This window comes from Manihot esculenta, chromosome 13, assembly GCF_001659605.2.
Source record: "Manihot esculenta cultivar AM560-2 chromosome 13, M.esculenta_v8, whole genome shotgun sequence".
NCBI lineage: Eukaryota > Viridiplantae > Streptophyta > Magnoliopsida > Malpighiales > Euphorbiaceae > Manihot > Manihot esculenta.
The window spans coordinates 34,070,957-34,094,994 of NC_035173.2; the positions used below are offsets into that span (position 1 = coordinate 34,070,957).

At 43.8% G+C, this 24,038-nt stretch overlaps 1 long non-coding RNA gene across 1 annotated transcript; it reads left to right on the plus strand.

Annotated features, from left to right (window-relative positions):
* The first annotated feature begins 4,691 nt into the window (after positions 1 to 4,691).
* On the plus strand, positions 4,692 to 5,771 carry LOC122721612. Its single transcript, XR_006348301.1, has 2 exons — positions 4,692 to 5,033; positions 5,517 to 5,771. It is a non-coding gene; the product is annotated as an uncharacterized LOC122721612 (long non-coding RNA).
* The last annotated feature ends 18,267 nt before the right edge of the window (positions 5,772 to 24,038 follow it).

Consider the following 24,038-nt stretch of genomic DNA (forward strand, 5'->3'; position numbering starts at 1 on the left):
TTTTTGGCAATTAGTCTTGAGTTGGGCTGGACCTTGGAGCTCCATTTCGGCCCATTTATTACGTATTCTGCCTGATCTCTCAAATCTTTTTGGGTATGGGCCTAAACTCTTTGACCTTTTTTTGGGTATGATTTCAATAATTGTTATTCTTCTTCTTCATTAAAAGGAGGAAAAAATATTAAGCTTCATTTGTTTTCCTTTTTTAAGGAATTTTTTTAAAAAATATTTTTCATTTAGGTACTAAAAAATTATTTAATAAAAATAATTTTAAAAAATTAATTCATTTATATAAAATAAAAAAATTAATAAAAAGATAAGTATATATTTATCCTAATTTTTTTTTAATATATATATCCTACGGTTAAATTTTTTTTTTGAATATGATATTTGATAGCTTATAAAAATATATGGCAATGTGATCATTCACTCTTGATTTTTTGTGGGTCATGGCCGACCATGTGTGGTCAAACTTTCTATTGTCAAAAGAAATCTACCCTCTTCCAGAACTTCAGTGGTTTATTTTTCAAATATATTTTATATTTTTATAATATTAACAGTCATATTTTAAAAAAAAAGCTGCATGAATTCATACTTGTGAATTATTTGGTCTTGTTTGGAGTGCTAGACCTGATTATTAAATAGATAACTCAGAGCAACTGTTATACAATATTACATGAAAATATTGTATACATATTTATCAATTGAATTAAATATAATAAATTGTAATAAAAAAATTACAACTATGGAAAAAATCAATTATATGATAATTTCCTCTGACCTTATCCTAATATATTATCCTATGGGTACTATATAACTTCAGCTGCTCAATGTCAAACCATGTGATGTGGGATTGATTGAGAATGTTTTGACTATGTTTAAGATAAGTTTCTCTTTTAAGTCATCTTTAATGCATTTTTATATCTTTTTTCTCTGTATATGTAGAAGATAATACCTAACCAGTAAGCTAAATCATGACAACAGCCTTTACTTGGATTGGTTATGGGATCTTGCCTTGATCTTTGGAATTCCAGGACCAAACCCCCTTCCCCATGTAGTGGTGCAGGGTTTTGAAAATGTTTTTAAAAAATATGGTAAAAAAATAGTTAAATCATATATATTCAAACTAATTAATTTAATTTAAGATTCAATAATGAAATTCTTATAATCTTTTTTTTAAAACGAGATATAAATGATGAAAATAAAAAGTTTATATAACCAAAATAACTTCATCTCATTGTCCATCTATAAATCTAGCTGCACTAATATTTTAATTTTATTTATAAATACAAATTACATGCATTCACGTATAATTTAATAGTAAATATATTTAAATAAATTTAAATAATTTTATATTTAACTCTTTTAATTTTCAATTTTTATTTAAAAATAAATAAATAAATCACATAACTTTTAAATTAAGTGGATTATATTTTTTTCTGATTTTTAATAATAATAACAATAAAATTATATATCTAAATAAAAGGTCATAAATAATTTTATTTTTTTAAAAAAAAAATATGTATAAAGACAAAGAGACTTATGGAGGGTTGAACTATTTCTAAGCTACCATTTAGAAAAAACGCCACCATGCAAGTTTTCCCATTGAAAAGTTGATCCTATTATAAAGAAAATGTAAGATTAGTTATGACATAAAAACTTCAAAAGACATGTCCACTTTACCATCACATCTTACAGCTCTATAGATCCCACTCCTTACACACATTTTTAATAAAAGTAATTTAAAGATCTTTTATGTTATTTTTGTAAGAAATAGAAAAAAAAATGTTTAAATTTAAAATAATATTTATTTTAAGAAAGTATAATAAAAAAAAAACCAGAACGTTAACTAGAAATTAAGGGGTGTGAACTGTATAGAGGTTATAAAAGTCAAATCCCCCACAATGACTTTGTTGTCTTTGTCTAACGTATGCGCATGGAAAAACAAAACTTCATCCGCGTGCCGAGTGAGGCTAAGGTCAATTTTTATTGAATTTACCATACTACCCTTTGTTTCCTGTAATAACCGAAGCGATTGACTGATGCGTAATTCTAAAATATAAATATATGAAAATTTTCTTTTATAAATATAACCAACTAATCACCCAGTTTTGTTTTCATCGAATATTTGGGATTTAACATTTCAATCAAAATTAAATAAAAAAATATTATTTAATTCACAATTAAAAATATATTAATTAATTTGTCTTTCCCAATTATTTCATTATATTTAATTATTTTATATAATTTTTGATGACCGCTGAATTTCACCATCCCATTACGAGGTCGGACTCATAACGACAGTTCCCATTTTAAGGCCTTTAAGTCTTCTTAATGGGCCGGCCCAGCCCGTTCGGCCCTAAAATCATACATTCCCTGGGCTTCAGTTTTAGTCTCATCCTCCAGCCCAGTTCGGAGGAGAAGAAGCAGTCAGCCCATCCGCCTTGTGGGTCCATCCGCATGCGTGCCAGGAGAGAATTAAATGGCCGTTACGCATGGAGCAGATATCTGATATTCTCGTACGTCCGTATTCGTATGGCAGAAACAGGTGGCCCAATGGCAGCGAGGCCGTTACACATCACTGACAGATAAAAGAAAAGAATAAAAGAGGGGAAACATTCTCCTCTCAGATTAAGTTCACTCAACCCTTGTAAAACTCTATTTTCTGGATCTCAGATCATTAATTGGCGCCGTTTGTGGAAACGAAGGAGATCTTTTCATCGCCGGAGTTCCACTCTTACAATACCCACTGAGATCCACAATGGCCAACCATAATGAAAACAACCTCGTTAATACCCCAAATGACCTGAGCTCTGCTCAGGAGGGACAACAGTTCTCTTTTTCCAGTCCCACAACCCCAAACAACCAAACACCAATCCCCTTCAACCCCTCACCGAACTCGGCAGGGAACATGCCCGAAGCTGCCTTATCCAACCAGGACCTCCAAGCCATGGCCCTTCAACTACAAAACACAGCCCACTAGTTGGGGCAGATGATGCAACAGAGGGGCCTCAATACCCCAATGAACGTGTTGCCTGTGGTAAAGGAACCCCGAACCAATTAACCCCAACTTACCTTTAACCACCCCAGACAAATAGCAGAGAAACCGGAGAAAGAGGTAGGAGGGACGGGGAAGAAGAAGAACCGGAAGCTAGAGCTCGTGGGAGAAGGGTGAGGGAGTTGATAGAAAACGACGAGGCAGACAGTTATTCTACCAGAACAACCAGGAGAACGGAGGAGGATGAATGGAAGGAAGAAGATAGTCTGGAAAAGCGGCCCAGACAGGAAGAGGAGGGTGTGGATCAAAAGCTGCAGAAAATGAAGGAGCAGCTCCTGGCTGAGTTGGAAGCGAAAGATCACAACCAGGCTCTCTTGCCTACCTCTTCACCTTTCTCGAAATGGGTGCAGCAGGAGACCGTCCCCAAGAAGTTTATAATGCCACACATGGCGGCTTATGACGGAGAGGGAAACCCAAGGGAGCACGTCCTCAACTATAAGACTTTCATGGAGCTGCAGACTCTATCAGATGCCTTGATGTGCAAGGTATTCCCCACGATGCTCACAGGGCCGGCACGGGCGTGGTTTAACAGTTTGGAGGCTGGAAGTATCAGAAGTTTTGGAGACTTGGCCAACGCCTTCATTAGTCAGTTCATAGCCGGAGTGCCAGCTGACAGGAAGACCAGCTACTTGGAGACGGTTAGGCAGAGAAGAGACGAATCGTTGAGGGAGTATGTCGCCCGTTTCAACACAGAGGCCTTACAGATCCCCGAGCTGGATGAAGGCAGAGCGGTGGAGGCTATGCAGAAAGGGACGACCTCGCTCGAGTTTTTTGGCTCGTTGAGTAGAAAGCCCCCGACCACGTTGGCAGAGCTGATGAAGAGGGCAGAGAAGTACATAAGGCAGGATGACGCCTTAGTAACGAGTAGATTTGCTAAGGGGTCAGCAGACAGGGGAAAAGCTCTAGAAGAAAGGAGGCCGAAGAGGCATGATAAAAAGCAAAGCAAAAGGCATGAGCCGTACAGGCAGCCCTGGGATCGAAGGGACAAAGACCCTTCCCCCCTCGGGTTCCAGAACAAAAGTCATTTCCCCCGCGGATTCCAGAGAACCTGACCCCACTCAATGCCTCTAGAGCCGAAGTGCTCATGGCAGTCCAGAACAAGGAGTTCCTCCAGTGGCCGAAGCTAATGAGGGCTGAGGCGAGCCAATAAGATCCTGACAAGTACTGCCAGTACCATCGCACGCATGGCCATGACACTAATAACTGCTACCAGCTGATCAGTGAGATCAAAAGGCTGATTAAGAGGGGACACTTGCGAAACTTTGTGAAGAAACTAGAGGGGGAAAGGCCTTAGCCGAACCCTACAATAGAGAGACCCCGGAGAGCTAGAGCAGGACCGGTGAATGATGGCTCCAGTGGGACCATCAACATGATTGTGGGAGGAACCAGAGGTCGGATGTAATATCCGGCTAGATCCCGGCATCGGAATCCCGACTTTCCGGCGGAATCTCCGTTGGAATCTGGAATTCTGGGAATGCCAGAGTCTTCTAGGTAGGCCTGTGCAGATTTCGGTTTAAACCGAAAAACCGAACCGAACCGATTAATTTCGGTTTTTCGGTTCGGTTAATCGGTATGATCGGTTTGGTTCGGTTTATAAATTTAAAATTATTCGGTTTTCGGTTCGGTTCGATTTAAACATGTTAAATAACCGATCAAACCGAAAAACCGAAAAACCGGTTTAAACATGTTAACCCAACCCAGCAGGCAGCAGCCCAACCCCATCAATCGATTTCGCTGAACCCCTTCGTTCATCCCGTTCTCCACATTCTGCAATCTCCTCTCCCGAACCCGATTCCCCCCGAACCCCTATTCTCTCTCTCGAATCCCGATTCCTTCCCCTGGCCTCTCTTTCTCTTTCACGTCGATCGTCAATCTTTTTCTCGTCGACCTCCGACCGCCGACCGTCGACCATCAACCTCTTTCCCGTCGATTTGGTGAGTTTCACCGCCGACCGTGAACTGATCTCTTGAGAGCAAAGGTACTACCGCTTTTGGCAATTTGTGTTTTCTCTCTTTTGTACTTGACCATCAACCTCTTTTTTGTACTGTGGCTCAGTCAGATGCTTGTGTTTTCTCTCTTTTTTTCCCCTCAATTTGTTTGTCTTGGGTTGGGTATGGGTTTACTGGGTTTACTTTTAATCTTTGCCATTACCAATTTGATTTGTTTGTATGGGATAATACTGATTTTTTCACAAAAAAAATCAAGCGGGTTGGTACTTTGCAGGAAACAGTGATTACATGATTTAGGGATTTCTTGTCTGCGAGAGGGAAAAACAGCAAGGAAGAGGAAGAAGAGGAAACAGTGATTACATGATTTAGGGTTTCATCTAATCTCTGTTCTTTCCATTTCTCAATTAATTTGTGAAATTATACATTGAGTTGTTAGGGAAATAATAGAACAGCTTATTTTCTTAATGCATATATTGATATGGATATAAGATAAGCTTATCTTTGGCTTTTAGATCCCTCGGATGGATGGTGCTTGTTGGTTTTGTGGCATTAGTTGTTTTTTTATGATAAAAATCAATACTTGAAGTCTTTTCATTTTAGAATGAACTGACCCTGAGTTTTCTTTTTATCCAGTTTTTTCTTTCCCATTATATGTTGAGCTTTCTGTGTGATTTGCCTTTTTTTGGTGTCTACAGAGACAAAGACCCTGTCTGGATTTTGATGTTTGAGGTTACTTGTTTTGATGTACAATGTAAAGTTTTCTTGTTTCTGAAGTTTGTATTGTAGAGTTGCCCGTTTATTCTTGTAGTTCTTTTCTCTTTTTGGAAAATTACGAGGGCAGTTTATTTTCTTGTCTGATCTTTATGTATCCTAACCATGACTAATTTAGCAACTAGGAAAACGTTTATTATATTCCTGGTGTTGTTGCAAGATGATAGGAGACAAATCGAATCAGTTTTTTTGGTTTTAAAAATTTCAGCAAATCGGTTTTCGGTTTTATCGGTTCGGTTCGGAACCGAACCGACCGATTGCACAGGTTCCAAATTAAAAATAAAAAATTAAAAAAAAAAAAAACAGATTTCGGTTTTAACCGAACCGAACCGAACCGATTTTTATCGGTTCGATTCGGTTCGGTTATACCTCCAGAATCGGTTTTTTCGGTTTTTAAAATTTCAGCAAATCGGTTTTCGGTTTTATCGGTTCGGTTCGGTTCGGAACCGAACCGACCGATTGCACAGGGCTACTTCTAGGGGGATAAAATGTGTTTTCTAAAATGTTTTCACATGATTTTATGGTTTTAAATGGAAAAGAATTTGAGTTTTGAAAAGAGTAGGCTAAGGAGGCAATTGCCAGGTTCGGCCACCGAAAGTCAAGTTCGGCCGCCGAACATGGGGCTGTTTCGGGAGTGCTTTAGGCTTCCGAAAGTGTGAGGGCAGAAACCAGGTTCGGCCGCCGAACATGCATGAGTTTAGGAGGCACGTTAGGCTGCCGAAGGTAGTCGACTAGGCCACCTATAAAAGGCCCTCAGACCGAAAATGGGCGAGTTTTCTCCCCATTCTCGAGCTCAGGTGTGTTCATGTCCTCCTCTAGTCGTTTTCATGCTTTTTCTTCAAATCCTTCACGATTTATAAGCTACATGGTTGTTTTGAAGAGTTTTAAAGCTTGGATCAAGGTTTGGAGAGCTTGGAGACTTCAAGGGCTTGGGTTCTCCATATCTCAAACTTTGGGTCGCATCAACCCTCGATCTTCAAGAGGTAAGTGTAGATCTATGCTTTCCTTTATGTTTTAAAGAAGTTTTAAGCAAGTGAGATTGTGGGATGTTTTGGTGGTTTTGGCCTATGTGGGTCATAAGCTACCTATGTATGCTTTTGATGTTGTCTTTGGAGTTTAATCTAGTTGTTAAGCTCCTTTATGCATGACTAAGGGTTTATGCTTGGTTTTGAGAAGTTTAGGCATGTTTTAAGAGGTTGGAGGCTTGTTGTGAGAGGTTGGGAGGCTTGTATGCACAAGGGCTGAGTTCTGGAAGAACTCAGGTTCGGCCGCCGAAGGTGGTTTCGGCCGCCGAACCTGCCTATAGATGTATAGATTGGCCGCCAAACCTTGCCCCCGAAAGTTGTGTTTCGGAGCTGAAGCAGACTTTCGGCCGCCGAAGGTGATGTTCGGCCGCCGAAAGTGCCTGACTTTCGTCTCTGGAGAGAAGGTTCGGCCGCCGAGGGTGCCCCCGAACCTGCATGACTTTCGTCTCTGGAAGAGACCTTCGGCCGCCGAAAGTGCCGCCGAAAGTGCCCTGTCCAGCCCTTTCATGGGTGTTTTCTATGATTGTTTTGAGGATGTTTTAGGGGGTTTTTGGGGAGTTGCTTATGTATTGGTTAGAGTATGTTTGACACCTCATTGGAGTCCACCTATGTAGGATCGGACCCAAGGAACCAAGGTGTTTAGCAGTGTTAGCTGCTTCAGAGTCGGTCCAGAGCTAGTCAAGGTGAGTAGAACATAACTCTTTTAATGTTAAAGAAATTGAATGTTCAAAGCATATTCATGCATCACAAATGCCATGTTATGTAATAGGTTGTTGCATTAGAGATCACGAATATGTTGCATTGCATATTACGATGTATGATGATGTGGATGAATATTGGATGATCCATTAGCCCTCAGTATGATGTGATATGACATAATATGACACGATATGACATGTATGGCATGAAATGAGATGAAAGACCAAGCGTGGCCGTATCGCCCCTGGCATAGAGTATGAAAGACTAGGTGTGACCGTATCGCCCCTGGCATAGAGCATGAAAGACCAGGCGTGGCCGTATCGCCCCTGGCATAGAGTTATGTGAAGTCCAGGTGTGGCCGTATCGCCCTTGGCATAGAGCATTGTTGGACTTGTTATGAGATGAAATCTAGATGTAGAGGGCTAATGGTGACGAATTCATCCTTGATGTGTATTGTTTGTGATGTGATGCATGTCATGAAAGCATATGATATTATAAACTGTTTTTCCCTTTAGTTCTGCTCACTGTGCTTTTTAGCTCACCCCTCTCCCCTAACCCCAGGTTTGCAGGGTTAGAGATAGTCAGGAGATCCGCAGGTTATGTCCATGGTTATGTTTATGTAATAGATTAGTAGTGGACATGATGTGTTGTAAAGATATGTAGCGAAATGTAATATGTTATGATGTAAAATACTGTAATGTAATAGTTAGAGTTGTGCTTTGCCCTAGAAGTGTGGTTAATCCCTTCGTACATGGTCCTTATGTATGTTTTATTATGAGACAGGGAAATCAAGCTTAATGTATATTGCCCCACGAGAGTAAATGATGAGAACTTTAGTGTTGGGGTTTATGATTATGAGTTGTGCATGCACAGGTTAAGCTTGGTGTTTGAAAGAAAGAAAAAGTTTACAGTTTTATGTTTTAAAGTTTATGTTTATGTTTGATCATGTATGGGATTATACCAGATGTACAGGATGTATGTTAGGCTTGCTACGGGTCCCGGCGACCTTAAGTCGATCTGGATCCTAGCGCCGGTAGCGGTCCGATTTTCGGGTCGTTACATCGGATGAGCCGAAGGGGAAAGAAGAGAGGCCGAGACGGGGAGGGCAGCAGTGCCGAGGTCATGCAGGTAGTTGAACATTCTCCAGTGACCATCTCCTTCTCTTCGGAGGATGCCCAGGGCGTTCAGATGCCTCACGACGATGCTCTTATTGTCGAGGTTGTCATCCACAACTACCGAGTGAAGAAGGTTCTCGTCGACGATGGAAGCAAAGTGAACTTATTACCATACAGGGTCTTCCAGCAGATGAGAATCCCCGATGAGCAGCTAGTTCGGGACCAGGCCCCAGTCAAAGGGATCGGAGGAGTCCCAGTACATGTAAGAGGGAAAGGTGAAGCTAGCCCTCACTCTCGGAGAAGCACCTCTGGCTCGGACGCACTACGCAGTGTTTCTAGTAGTGAAGCTCCCCCTGAACTATAACGCAATATTGGGAAGACCTGTGCTGTTTGATTTTGAGGTCGTAACCAGCATTAGATATCTGGCTATGAAATTCCCAACAGAAGCAAGAGTGGGAGTAGTCAGAGGAAGCCAGGAAGAGGCAAGAGTAGTGTACCTGGTCACGATATCAGAGCCGAGCTCGGCAGGGGAAAGGTTTGACTCAGAAGTTCTGGAGGTCCGAGATGAGAAAAAAGAGGCCAGAACAGAGCCGGTCGGAGAGCTGAAAACCTTCCCCTTATCAGAAGCAGAGGCAGACAAGGTTTTCAGCCTTAACGCCAGCCTGACTGAAGAGCAAAAAACTGAAGTCATGGCCCTGATCCGAGGTCACGCATCAAGCTTCGCCTGGAAGCCTTCTGACATGCCTGGGATAGACCCTGAAGTGATGACTCACAAGCTGAACGTCCTCCCAGAGGCCAGGCCGGTGAAGCAAAAGAAGAGGGTGGTAGGAAGAGAGAAACAACAGGCCACCAGGGAGGAAGTGCAAAAGCTAGATGAGGCCGGGTTTATTAGAGAGGTTATGTACCCACAATGTCTAGCAAATTCTGTATTAGTCAAAAAAGCCAATGGCAAATATAGGATGTGTATAGATTTTACCGACCTCAACCAAGCATGTCCCAAAGATTGTTATCCCCTCCCTAATATTAATAAAATGATCGACTCCACGGCCGATTTTGATTATATGTCGTCTCTGGATGCAATGTCTGGCTATCACCAAATCCCAATGGACAGGTCGGATAAGGAGAAGACCTCGTTTATAACAGAAGATGGGACTTATTGTTATAGAGCCATGCCTTTCGGGCTGAAGAATGCTGGGGCAACATACCAGAGGCTAATGAATAAAATCTTCAAAGACCAGATCGGCAGAAATGTAGAAGTATACGTGGACGACATGGTGGTGAAAAGCCCCACTTTTCAGCAGCACTTGATAGACCTGAGGGAGGTGTTCGAGGTATTAGAGCAGTACAGAATGAGACTGAACCCAGCAAAGTGTGCTTTCTTCATCAGGGGAGGAAAGTTCTTGGGATACATGGTGAGTGGAAAAGGCATCGAGCCCAATCCTGAGAAGGTGGAAGCCATCCTAAAGATGCCCGAACCGACCTGTGTAGAGGACGTCCAGAGACTTACTGGAAGGGTAGTAGTACTCAATCACTTCATGTCAAGGTCGGCTGAGAGATGCTTGCCGTTTTTTAAGAAGTTGAGGAAAGTTCTGAATTTTGAATGGACTGAAGACTGTCGAGAGGCTTTCAAAGAGCTCAAAAGCTACCTTAGCTCGCCTCATGTACTCAACAGTCCGCTGGAAGGAGAAGAGCTCCTGATTTACTTGTCAGCCTCAGAACAAGCTGTCAGTGTTGTGTTGGTAAGGGTAAAAGGAGGAGAATAGAAGCCAGTGTTTTACGTCAGCAAGGTGCTCAAAGATGCCGAGATCAGATATCTGAACATTGAAAAGATAGCATACGCTCTGTTGTTGGCAGTCAAAAAATTCAGAGTTTACCTAGAAAGCCATCAAGGAGTAGTAATGACAGACCAGCCGCTAAAGAAGATCCTCCACAGACCGGAAACCTCAGGTCGGATGCTTGCTTGGTCCATCGAGATCAGCCCGTACTATTTGGAATACTGGCCTAGCACAGCCATAAAGTCTCAAGCCCTCGCTGACTTCATAGCAGAATGTTCTTTCAGTGAGAAACAAGTAGGACCTGGTGAGACACCCCAGAAGCACCAGAAGGGGAAAGAGAAAGACAGTTCCCTCGATAATTCAACTGGAAGTTGTATGTAGACGGGACATCCAGCGCTGGGGGTAGCGGTGCAGGAATAATGCTAAAAGGACCTGAGGGTTTCAAAGTCTGTTATGCTCTGCGCCTGAAATTCAAAGCCTCTAACAATGTAGCGGAATATGAAGCCCTGATAAATGGGATGCTAATCGCAATGGAGGTAGGGGTAACTGATCTGAAATAAACAGCAACTCTCAACTAGTGATCAATCAGATAACAGGGGCATATCAGGCAAGAGACCAAACAATGCAGAGCTACTTGGCGAAGGTAAAAGCCATAGAGGTCGAGCTCGTCGAACAGGGGATTATGGTACGATGCCAGAGGATATCCGGGAGGACAATGAGGAGGCAGACCTGCTCAGCCGATTGTCTAAAGAGGAGCTGGAACAACTCCCTGACGAGGTATACATACAACATATTAGCACACCTGCTTTTGACAAAACGGCCACTGTAATGCAGGTTGAGCAGAGCCAAAGCTGGATGACCCCATACCTGGAATACCTTGAGAAGGGAAAGCTCCCTGAGGACAAGGATGAAGCAAAGAAAATAGCTGCTCGAGTTGCCAACTACCAAGCAGTGAGAGGGACCCTATATAGAAGAAGGAAGTCTACCTTATGGCTTCGATGCGTGAGTCCGGAAGAAGCCACAAAAGTGATGGAAGAAATGCACCGAGGGATATGCTGTAACAGCCCGGAAACCGCCACCCTCCTGTAACGGCCCGAACCGCCACTGGCACTAGGATCCAGATCGGCTTAAGGCCGCCGGGACCCGTAGCAAGCCGACTCTACTCTCCGTGTACCTGAAAAATCCTGTACATGATCCCACATAACTATAAAAAACTGTAAAACTTTTCTATGACTAACCAGGCTTAACCATAGCATACACTCAGATGTACAAATCTGGAACAGCCCTCAGGGCTTACACTAGTGGATACTGTCCACCTAGGGTCAAGGGAATAAAACCCTTTCTTCCCATCACACTCTACATATGCCATACATTAAACCTGGTTCAGCACATTCCTCATCAAAACTATACAACAGGATACATGTACAAAGGGATTCTCCATACACTAGGGCAAAGCACAACTCTATCCATTATATGACATAACATAACTATACATTATATTACTAACAAATCTTAGGATACATCATGTCCACTATTCTATTACAAAGATACATGCATATCCTTCCTCATTACTCTTGCTGACTCTGACGTCCCATAGCTATCTCAGCACCTGCAAAACTGGGGTTAAGGGAGAGGGATGAGCTCTATAGCCCAGTGAGTAGGAACAATAAAACAGTTCATTAATTACATGCTGTCATGAAATGCATCACATCACAAACATATCATCAAACGGATGAACTTGTCACCAATAGCCCTCTACTATATACCCTGCTTGCTAGGGAGGCGGAGCCTTCACCTAGACTTCCATGCCCAACTATGCTAGGGAGGTAAAACCATCACCTAGGCTTCTCTGGATTATCTGTCTATTTGACTCATCTGTCTATCTGTCTCATAGTACCAGGAGCGACCTGGACTATCCAGGTGCGACCTGGAATGGCTATCTCATGCCATATCTCTATCATAGTGTTTCATTTCCTATCAAGGGCTAAGGATCATCCAACAGTCATCCACAACAACAACAACTTGTGCAATGCATCAGATTCGTGACTTCTAATGCAACACAACCTACTATATATAACATGGCATTTAATGATGCATGGATCATGCTAAGATCGTGTCATTTCTCAATTGAAAACATTAAGTTTGGTTCCACTCACCTCTGCTCTTCAAGCAGTTACTGACTGACTCTGCAACTACTAATCCTGACGACTTCCTCGATCTCTCGGGTCCAAACCTACACAAATGGACTCGAATGAGGTGCCAAATATCCGCTAAACAACACATAAACAACTCTTAAGCAACTCCCCAAAACCCCTCTAAAAGCTCATAAAACCAACACATAAAGCATGCAAAAGAAGGCTGGACAGGACACTTTCGGCGGCAGGTTCGGCGGCCGAATGTCCTCTCCAGAGACGAAACTCGCCTACTTTCGGCGGCCGAAACTTCTCTTTCGGCGGCCGAACCCCTTCGGGGCCACCTTCGGCGGCCGAACCTCCCCTCCAGAGACGAAAGTCCAATCCTTCGGGGGCAGGCTTAGGCAGCCGAAACCACCTCCTCAACACCTTCGGCGGCCGAACCCTTCTTCGGCGGCCGAAGCTGGGTTCTCCCGTTAGGCAGAACCTAGCTCACCTCATGTACAACTCCCCCAAATCTTGCTCAAACATGCATACAAACACTCCACAACACACATATACTCAGGTATATGCACAAAGGGGTCCAAAACTAGCCAACAAAACACACTCAAAACAACAAATAGCACATAATCACCTCCAAACCCTCAAAACTCAAAACATGCAACTAACCATGAAAACTCCTTAAAACCTTCAAAATCATGAAAACATGTGAGAAAGCTCCATAATCCTCTTGTAAACAAAAGGATAGAAATTTCTCACGTGAAGAAATGGAGGAAACCCTCTCCAAATCATCACACCTTCAAAACTCACCCTTTTTGCTTAAAACCCTCAAAACTTCCATAAATCTTTGTAAAACTCTCAAAGATTGGAAAGAACACATAAAAATCACTTAGAGGAGGAAAGGAACGCACCTAAGGCGGCTGGGGATCAGAAAACTCTCCCTTGACCGACCTAAGGGCCCCCTTAAATAAGAGCTGGCCAAACCACCTTCGGCAGCCGGACGTGCCTCCTAAACCTCGTTCGGCGGCCGAAAGTCCACTTTCGGCGGCCGAACCTGGCAATTCTCCTCTATGCAATTTCTTGCCAAAACGCAATTCCTTTAACATCGTAAAATACATTTAAATACTTAAAACCTCTGAAAACATTTACAAATCTTTTAGAAAACCTTCATTCTACCCTTCTAGAAACCTCTGACATCCTCGAATCCCACCAGACGGTAAGAATTCCGATGCCTGGTCTAGCCGGGTATTACATTCTTCCCCCCTTTAAAAACATTCGTCCTCGAATGTTAAAACTAAACAAACAAACGAGCAAACAAAATCTAACACTTCCTTCGAAAGAAAGAACTCCTGGGTCTCCTTATCACACTTCTCTATCCGAACTCCTTGCTCCTTAACTTTTCTGATCTGTGTCATAGGGGATCTTTCCTAAACTTCTTATCTCTGATTATTTAAAAACTGCATTTCGATCCCACACAACTTCTATACTCAAAATCCTAGCCTTTTCCTGAACTTCACAGCTTCCGCTGCACTACTCTGATCTTTACTCTTTTCCCTTCTTGTCTGCTTTGACTCTTCTCTTCTACCTTCTTCTATTCTTACTCTTCTCTTCTCTACTCTTCTTTTCTACTCTTACTCTCCTCTTCTCACTCTCTTCTAGCTTTCAATCTCTAACTCTTAATAGGTAGTATCCTCATCTCTGCTCATACTACAACCCTAACCAGTTTTTCCTAGCTGTTTTCCTAGATCATCAATCTTACCTAGGAAAACCTAGCCTTAGTAGTGACCTTGTTAACTGCGTACAGTCACAACAAAGTCTGCAAGATCTATCCTTCATTTCCCACAACAACACTGGAACCTTCCAGGGTGAGGTACTAAGTCGGATAAAATCTTTATCTACTAAGCTTCTACACTATTCTAACTATGCTCTTAACTCTGCAGGTGCCATCCTGTAGGGTAGAAGGAAATAAATGGTTCCGCATCCAGACACCACTCCTATTCCATACTCTACTTCCCGAACAGATGGAAAACCTGACAGGTCGTCTGAGAAACATCTAGAGCAATGGGCACTGAGGCTAATTCCCTGTCCTGACTGCTACGCTCGCTCACAAGAGCTAGAACCCTCGGACAACCTTTCCTGAGTAACTATGAGCCTGCGGGATTGATACTAACTTCTAGGCAGTTATACTATACTCTGTTCCCCTAACAGTTTTCCTCTGATCCATCCTGAGCTCTAAACTCTCCTACCTTGTCTCTGCGGACACAGGTAGTACTATGAGTAGCTAGCCAATCCGCCCTAGAATGACATCAAACAGTCAACTCTAGAACCATAAGGTCAGCTGGATCACATCTACTCACTATAAACTCTGAACTGCACTAACTAACTAACTCTGCTTCAGATGGATCATACTCAGGTCTAGTGACCCAACAAAACATTAGAAGCCCAGAAGTCATCAAACCTACTCTATCAACGGCTCACAAACAACAAGGAAAGCGAAACACTGGGGTCCAAACAATAGCATACACATCCGAACACCCTCAAGTGAACGTCTCTGACGTCACCGTGTACGATGCGTTAGCCTCCTACTGAGTCAGGGTGAAGATCCAAGCCACAGCTAATGGAACTTCCCTCGGGAATCTTCTGAAGAAAAGGCTTACCCTTTTTCCTCTGCCTCAACTACCACTAAAACCCAGACTACTTCTAATCTCTTTCTCAGCTCCTTCTTCCTTCCTCTTTTACTTTTACTCTGATCTATCTTATTCGTCTGCTTTATCTTACTTCTTACTTTTTTTTATCTAATTCACTTACTCTTTTGTTCTCTCTCATTTTCTTTCTTCTCCTTACTCTTTTCTTACTTTTCTGCTTTTTTTCTCTTATCTTTGTACTTACGCTATCTCTTCTTCTTCTTTCTCGTATCTTATACTTACTCTTTCTCTTCTTTATTCCTTCTTCGGCGCTATCTTATGTCCTCTTAGTCTTACTCTTCGTGAGAAATCAATTCTCACTATACCTGGGGCCATGAAAACCTGAAACCATAATATCTCATAACAACTCTCTCTCTAGTTCTCTTCGTTCATTCTCTAACCTCTCTTCTCTGAACCTGCATCTCTTAACGTCCATTTTGAACATCTAACTCTCTTACATTCTACGATTCTCATATCAACTTCCTCGAGCTCTTCTCTCGTTGGCTAACCTCTTAGCTACTAATCCTTTTCTGAACTTCTATCCGACTATCTCACTATGCTATTCTTACCTTAACTGACATCCTCCTAGAGTCCACAAAACATACACATCAGAATACTAAAAACAAAAAATGAGCATACCTGGTACCACTGGGTCTGATGTGGCTGCCTCCTGCTGAACAGCTCTCCCTGAAAATGTCTGCTGGGACTGTGTTCTCCGAGGCGCAGTAGGACACTCACGTATGAAATGCCCCTCTTGTCCGCACCCATAACAAGCTGTTGTCCCATACCGGCAGACTTCTCTGTGTGGTCTTCCACACCTCGTACATCTAGAACTGCCCCTACTAGACCTCACATCATCACAAAAACTCAAACCAGACTTTAACCTATTCCAAAACTCCTTCTTCTTTGACCCTTTAAGGCCTCTGACTTTCTTTTTACTCCTTGCAGCAACCTCACTTAGAGGGAAAAGATCAATATTCGCCGTATATTCATCTACACTCTTGTTTTCTGTCTGCCTTAACTGTTCAAATGCACTTTCCTTACACTCTCTTGAGCGATCTGGCAAAGCCCATTCTACAAACTCATTGGCAAACTGCTCCCAAGATAAACTTTCTACCCTCGGGTTCACATACTGATTAAACCATTCCCTTGCCTCCTTACATTTCAATGTGACCCCTGCCATCTGAATGGCTCTACTCTCACTGGCTCCTAACTCATCAGTTAACATCTTAACCGTTCTGAGATACTCCAAAGGGGCATCACCCATTTCAAACTTAGGGCCATCTAACCTCAAATACTCTATCATCCTTACCTCACTTCCTCCAGATGAACTAGGCTTAGATGGTTGCACAACTGGGGCTACTGGTGGTGGAGGATGTGCAACGTTTCCTGGATTAAGGTTGGCTGAACCTGGGTAACAAAAGAAAGGTGAAAATATGGTATACTGTGGATATGGATAGGGCATAAAGGTGGGATATGGGGTATACTGAGGGAAATCCAATGTACCACTCATCGGATACCCTGTCCCCCACGGGTAGGGTGGATACTGAGGTGGAACAAATCCTGAGGCCTGAGTGCCTCCTTGGGACTCACCCATATCCTCTCCTAACATACTCATGCTCACGCTACTATCTCTTCTCTGCTCATCCTCCTCTACTGCCCTCATATCTGCTGACCTACCACCTTGAACTACTCCTCTTCTACTCTCATCAAAAGACCGTCTAGGAGCCCTTGATGTACCTTCTCTACTGGAACTACCAGACGTTGCCCTTTGCAGAACAGGGAACTGGGCATCCATGCCCTCATTCTCTGGTGGAGCTCCTGTCAATCTCGCAGATCGACGAGTTCCTCTCATCCTGGTTCTGAAAAGCACAACAGCACACAACACATCAAATGATCCATGTGTGAACACATGAATCCCTAACACATATATAACATATCAATAATGCACATGCATCTCATCATGGCATTCCACATCAGCATGCAATACAACACGCCACATCCTATCCTAGTGGACATGAGTTTACCTATTGTGCTTGCCCTCCTATAACCTCTAAACCAACCTCTTTCCGATGTGGGTTCTCTCTCATCCTTGAACAACTTGACTGACCACACCGTACTTATGAGGCCCTAGGCTCTGATACCACTCTGTAACAGCCCGGAAATCGCCACCCTCCTGTAACGGCCCGAACCGCCACTGGCACTAGGATCCAGATCGGCTTAAGGCCGCCGGGACCCGTAGCAAGCCGACTCTACTCTCCGTGTACCTGAAAAATCCTGTACATGATCCCACATAACTATAAAAAACTGTAAAACTTTTCTATGACTAACCAGGCTTAACCATAGCATACACTCAGATGTACAAATCTGGAACAGCCCTCAGGGCTTACACTAGTGGATACTGTCCACCTAGGGTCAAGGGAATAAAACCCTTTCTTCCCATCACACTCTACATATGCCATACATTAAACCTGGTTCAGCACATTCCTCATCAAAACTATACAACAGGATACATGTACAAAGGGATTCTCCATACACTAGGGCAAAGCACAACTCTATCCATTATATGACATAACATAACTATACATTATATTACTAACAAATCTTAGGATACATCATGTCCACTATTCTATTACAAAGATACATGCATATCCTTCCTCATTACTCTTGCTGACTCTGACGTCCCATAGCTATCTCAGCACCTGCAAAACTGGGGTTAAGGGAGAGGGATGAGCTCTATAGCCCAATGAGTAGGAACAATAAAACAGTTCATTAATTACATGCTGTCATGAAATGCATCACATCACAAACATATCATCAAACGGATGAACTTGTCACCAATAGCCCTCTACTATATACCCTGCTTGCTAGGGAGGCGGAGCCTTCACCTAGACTTCCATGCCCAACTATGCTAGGGAGGTAAAACCATCACCTAGGCTTCTCTGGATTATCTGTCTATTTGACTCATCTGTCTATCTGTCTCATAGTACCAGGAGCGACCTGGACTATCCAGGTGCGACCTGGAATGGCTATCTCATGCCATATCTCTATCATAGTGTTTCATTTCCTATCAAGGGCTAAGGATCATCCAACAGTCATCCACAACAACAACAACTTGTGCAATGCATCAGATTCGTGACTTCTAATGCAACACAACCTACTATATATAACATGGCATTTAATGATGCATGGATCATGCTAAGATCGTGTCATTTCTCAATTGAAAACATTAAGTTTGGTTCCACTCACCTCTGCTCTTCAAGCAGTTACTGACGGACTCTGCAACTACTAATCCTGACGACTTCCTCGATCTCTCGGGTCCAAACCTACACAAATGGACTCGAATGAGGTGCCAAATATCCGCTAAACAACACATAAACAACTCTTAAGCAACTCCCCAAAACCCCTCTAAAAGCTCATAAAACCAACACATAAAGCATGCAAAAGAAGGCTGGACAGGACACTTTCGGCGGCAGGTTCGGCGGCCGAATGTCCTCTCCAGAGACGAAACTCGCCTACTTTCGGCGGCCGAAACTTCTCTTTCGGCGGCCGAACCCCTTCGGGGCCACCTTCGGCGGCCGAACCTCCCCTCCAGAGACGAAAGTCCAATCCTTTGGGGGCAGGCTTAGGCAGCCGAAACCACCTCCTCAACACCTTCGGCGGCCGAACCCTTCTTCGGCGGCCGAAGCTGGGTTCTCCCGTTAGGCAGAACCTAGCTCACCTCATGTACAACTCCCCCAAATCTTGCTCAAACATGCATACAAACACTCCACAACACACATATACTCAGGTATATGCACAAAGGGGTCCAAAACTAGCCAACAAAACACACTCAAAACAACAAATAGCACATAATCACCTCCAAACCCTCAAAACTCAAAACATGCAACTAACCATGAAAACTCCTTAAAACCTTCAAAATCATGAAAACATGTGAGAAAGCTCCATAATCCTCTTGTAAACAAAAGGATAGAAATTTCTCACGTGAAGAAATGGAGGAAACCCTCTCCAAATCATCACACCTTCAAAACTCACCCTTTGTAATACCCGGCTCGAGTCCGGCATCGGAATTCCTGTAGTCCGATGGAATCTCGGGTGTCGGAACCCTCGAGAAGGGTAAGACATATGTTTTCCAAAGTATTTTCACTTGTTTTCATGTTTTGAATTGTTAAAAGACTTGAGTTTTGAAAGAAAAGCAACAAGGGAGAAATGCAAAGGTTCGGCCGCCGAAGGTCACTTTCGGCCGCCGAACATTGCATGGTTGCGGCTTCACGTTCGGCTGCCGAAGGTGGTCTGGCCAGCCACCTATAAAAGGGCCAAGGGTCGGTGGAAGGAGGTTATTTCTCCTCCACTTGCAGCCAGAGGTGAGTTTCAGCCTCTCCTACGTTGACTTTCATGTTTTCCATGATTTTCATCAAATCTTTCAAGAGTTTTAAGAGTTTTGGTGATTTATGAAGGTTTTGAGCAAAAGAATCAAGTTTTGAAGCTTGGAGCTTTGGAAGAGCTTTTCTTCATATCTCCACGTTGGGATCCTTCATCCTCAAGTTTTTTAAGAGGTAAGTGAAGATCCTGAGCTTCTTTGATGATTTTGAAAGGTTTTGTGAAGTTTGTATGGGTAGTAGGCATGTTTAGGTTTAGGTGAGGTTTTTGATGATTTGTGGTGTTCAAACATGTTTAAGTGTTATGTGCTATGTTTGTTTGGGGTTTAGGGTAGTTTTAGACCCCTTGGTGCATATATATGCGTATATGCTAGTTGGGAGTAGTTGATATGCATGTTTGTAGGTTTTTGGGCAAAGTTTGCATGAAACAGAGCAGGGTTCTGTCCTTCGGGCAAAACCAGGTTCGGCCGCCGAAGGAAGGTTCGGCCGCCGAACCCTTTGTGGAGGCAGTTCGGCTGCCAAAGGTTGCCCCCGAAAGCTAGGCTTTCGGTTTAGCAAGGGACTTTCGGCCGCCGAAAGAGGGAGTTCGGCCGCCGAAAGTGTGTGAGTTTCGTCTCTGGACGAGACCTTCGGCCGCCGAAGGTGCCGCCGAACATGCATGAGTTTCGTCTCTGGAGTGGGGTTTCGGCCGCCGAACCTGCCGCCGAAAGTGCCCTGTCCAGCTTTTTTTTGCATGTTTTATGTGATGGTTTTAGGATTGGTTAGAGGGGTTTTGGGGAGTTTCTTAGAGATGTTCTTGAGTGCGTTTGGTCCCTCATTTGAGTCCACCTGTGTAGGTACGGACCAGAGGAATCAGGGAAGTCAGCAGTAAGTCCAGTGTCAGAACCTGCAGAGTCAGTTCAGAGATAACTAAAGGTGAGTGGAATTTAACTTAATGTTTTAATATGAGAACTGAATATTTTATCATGCTTCATGCATCATGAATATGCTATAGGGTGAGTGCATTAGTGTACACAAAGATGATGCATTGCATTTATCCTTGTACTTGGCACTGCTCCTTGTACATTGTTTCTATGAGACGGCACGGACTTCGTGAGGATTCATTAGCCCTCAGAGGAAAGACCTGGAACAGCCCTACGGGGACCAGGCACAAAGACCTGGAACAGCCCTACGGGGACCAGGCACATGGTACTCCGGTATCCCAGATGAGATAGAGGGAGTTTTGATCCGTCCGGCCGAGGTGATGTGATTCTGTGTTGCATTCCATGAGAGCATGTTTTATCACCTGTATTTGCCTATTCTACTCACTGGGCTATCGTAGCTCATCCCTCTCCCCTAACTCCAGTTGTGCAGGTTCAGAGGTCAGAGAGAACTCAGCAGGGTACAGGAAGAGTACAGAGTGGTGTAATAACTAGTGTGGACATGTAAATGTATAGAGATAGTGTATATGTACAGTGTATAGAATAGTGCTTGACTTATACGAGTTGTAATCCCTTTGTGGAGTCACATGATCAGTTTATGTATGTTTCTTTATTGTTGTATGTTTATGAGCAAAACCAGGCTTAACATTATGAGATTGATCCGCCTAGAGCCATGAGGAGCTCTAGTAGGGATTGGTAGAGCACAGAGAGAGTGCATGCACAGGTTAAGCCTTGGAATAAAGAAAAGTTTTATGTTTTTACAGCAAATGTATGATCATGTATGGGACTTCACAGGTATACAGACAGGATAGCAGGCTTACTACGGGTCCCGGCGACCTTAAGTCGATCTGGATCCTAGTGCCGGTGGCAGTTCGGTTTCCGGGCTGTTACAGATTGGTATCAGAGCCCTAGGTTCATATGGTCGGACCTATAGAGAGAGAGTTGGGCTCATAGAGAGGTTTAGCAGGTCAAGCACCATAGGAAAACATGTCCACTAGGATAGGATGTCAGTCCTGTCTATATGCTGATGTGCAGTGCCATGAGTTATGCATGCACATTTTTTTGATGTGTTGCTTATGTGTTATGTGATGTTGTTTTCCAGAGAGTGAAGAATGCGAGGAACTCGTCGATCCGCGAGATTGACTGGAGTCCCACCTGTAAGTGAGGGTACAGCTGCTCGTCCACCTGCCTTGCCAAGGGCAAGATCTCACAGGTCAAGCAGGGAAGGAACGTCACGAGACCCTAGAAGGTCTTCTGACGAGAGCAGGAGAGGAGTAAGCAGAGGGGGAAGGTCAGTAGAAGAAAGAGGTGTGAGGGAAGAGGATCAGAGTAGAGATGCAAGCATGGGTGTAGGAAGGTCAGAAGAAGGTATGGGGGAGTCCCAGGGAGGTATGCAGGCCTCGGGGTTTGGCTATCCACCCTTTCCACAGGGCCCAGAGTATCCGATGGGAGGCACGTCGGATTACTCCAGCTTTGCCCCATATCCACCCTACATGCCATATATGCCCTATCCTTCCTTTTATCCACCATATCACATGTATCCACCCCCACCTGTTCATCCAAGTCCAGTACAGCCTGAAGTGAGGGAACCAGTTCCTCCACCACCACCTCCTGAACCAGTAGCCCCTGTTGTGGAAGCACAGCCCAGTTCTTCAGGGGGAAGTAAGGTGAAGATGACCGAGTACTTAAAGTTGGATGCTCCTAAATTCAATACAGGAGATGATCCCTTTGAGTATCTCAGTGCAGTCAGAATGATCACAAGTGAGTTGGGAGCAGATGATGGTAGAGCCATTGAGATGGCAGGGTTCACTTTAAAGTGTAAGAAAGCTAGAGAATGGTTCAAGAACTATGTGGACCCGAGACTTGAGAGTATGACATGGGAAGAGTTCGCCAACGAATTTGCCGGATGGGCTTTTCCTGACAGTTCCAGGGAACTAAAGGTTGTGGAGTTTGAGCAGTTGAGACAGACGGAGGAGATGAGTGTTGATGAATATACAGATAAGTTCCTGGAATTGTTGCCATATGTCGGTCAGGCATATGATACAGATCAGAAGAAGGCAAAGAGATATGCCACAAGGCTTCATCCCAGGTATTTCTCTTTGATTCTTCATGCGGAGAAGGAAAGTTTCCACTCTATTGTGGATGCTGCTAGAAAGATGGAGGCCAGTGCCATAAGTCAAGGTGTAGTTAAGGTACAGTCTTCTGGTGTTAAACCAGGTTCCTCCTCACAGAGTACAGCAAGTGCAAGTAAGAAGAGATGGGAGAAATTCAGAGGAAAGAGAGGCAAGTTTTGGAACAGGCTTAAGTCAGGTCTAGGAATGAGTAGTGGCTCCAGTTCTGGCGTAGATTTTCCAGTGTGCAAGAGGTGTGGCAAACAGCATAGAGGAGCTTGTCAGTTGGGATCCACAGCCTGCTATAGATGTGGGCAGGAGGGACATTATGCACGGGAATGTCCTCAGGCGACTTTGGTTGCACCATCCCAGCAGATGAGTACGGGCAGTGTAGTACAGCCAGTAGCTTCAGCCATTCCACCAAGCAGTGGCAGAGGAAGAGGAAGAGGGGCAGCCTCTTCATCAGGGATGGGTTCCCGAGGTGCAGGTCCGTCAGCCCCAGCACGGATTTTCACCCTGACTCAGCAGGAGGCAGACACGTCGAACACGGTGGTGTCAGGTAATCTCATCATTGGGTGTTCAGAGGTGTATGCTTTAATGGACCCCGGTGCTTCTCACTCTTTCATTTCTTCTAGAGCTGCAGAGAGGTTGGGTCTGATGGTGTCTGAGTTAGAGTGTCCTCTATGGGTCAGTGGACCCAAATGTGATCCATCTTTGGCAGAGTCAGTCTGTCGGTTCAGTCCAGTGTGCATAGAGAGTAGATACCTTCCAGCTGACCTGGTGGTTCTAGAGTTGACAGATTTTGATGTCATTCTAGGGATGGACTGGTTATCTACGTATGATGCTACCCTGAACTGTAGAGACAAGGTAGTCAGTGTCAGAGCCCAGGATGGGTCAGAGTGTGTCTTCAGAGGAGACAGGAGAGGGACACCTAGGGGTTTGATATCAGCCCTCCAGGCTCGTAGGATGTTAAGGAAGGGGTGTCAGGGGTTCCTAGCTTATGTGAGAGAGCTAGACAGTCAGGTTAGGGAACCATCCTCAATACCAGTTGTTCGAGACTTCCCAGATTTGTTTCCTGAAGAGCTTCCAGGACTGCCACCGGATAGGGAAATAGAGTTCGAGATTGAGTTGATGCCCAATGCCAGACCGATCTCTATTCCTCCCTACAGGATGGCACCAGCAGAGTTGCGAGAGTTGAAAGAGCAGTTACAGGATTTGGTAGCTAAGGGTTTCATCCGCCCGAGTACCTCACCCTGGGGTGCTCCAGTATTATTTGTCAGAAAGAAGGATGGACCTCTTAGACTTTGTGTCGACTATAGACAGTTGAACAAAGTCACGATCAAAAACAAGTATCCTTTACCCAGGATCGATGATCTATTCGACCAGCTGGCAGGAGCAGGTTGTTTTTCTAAAATAGATCTGA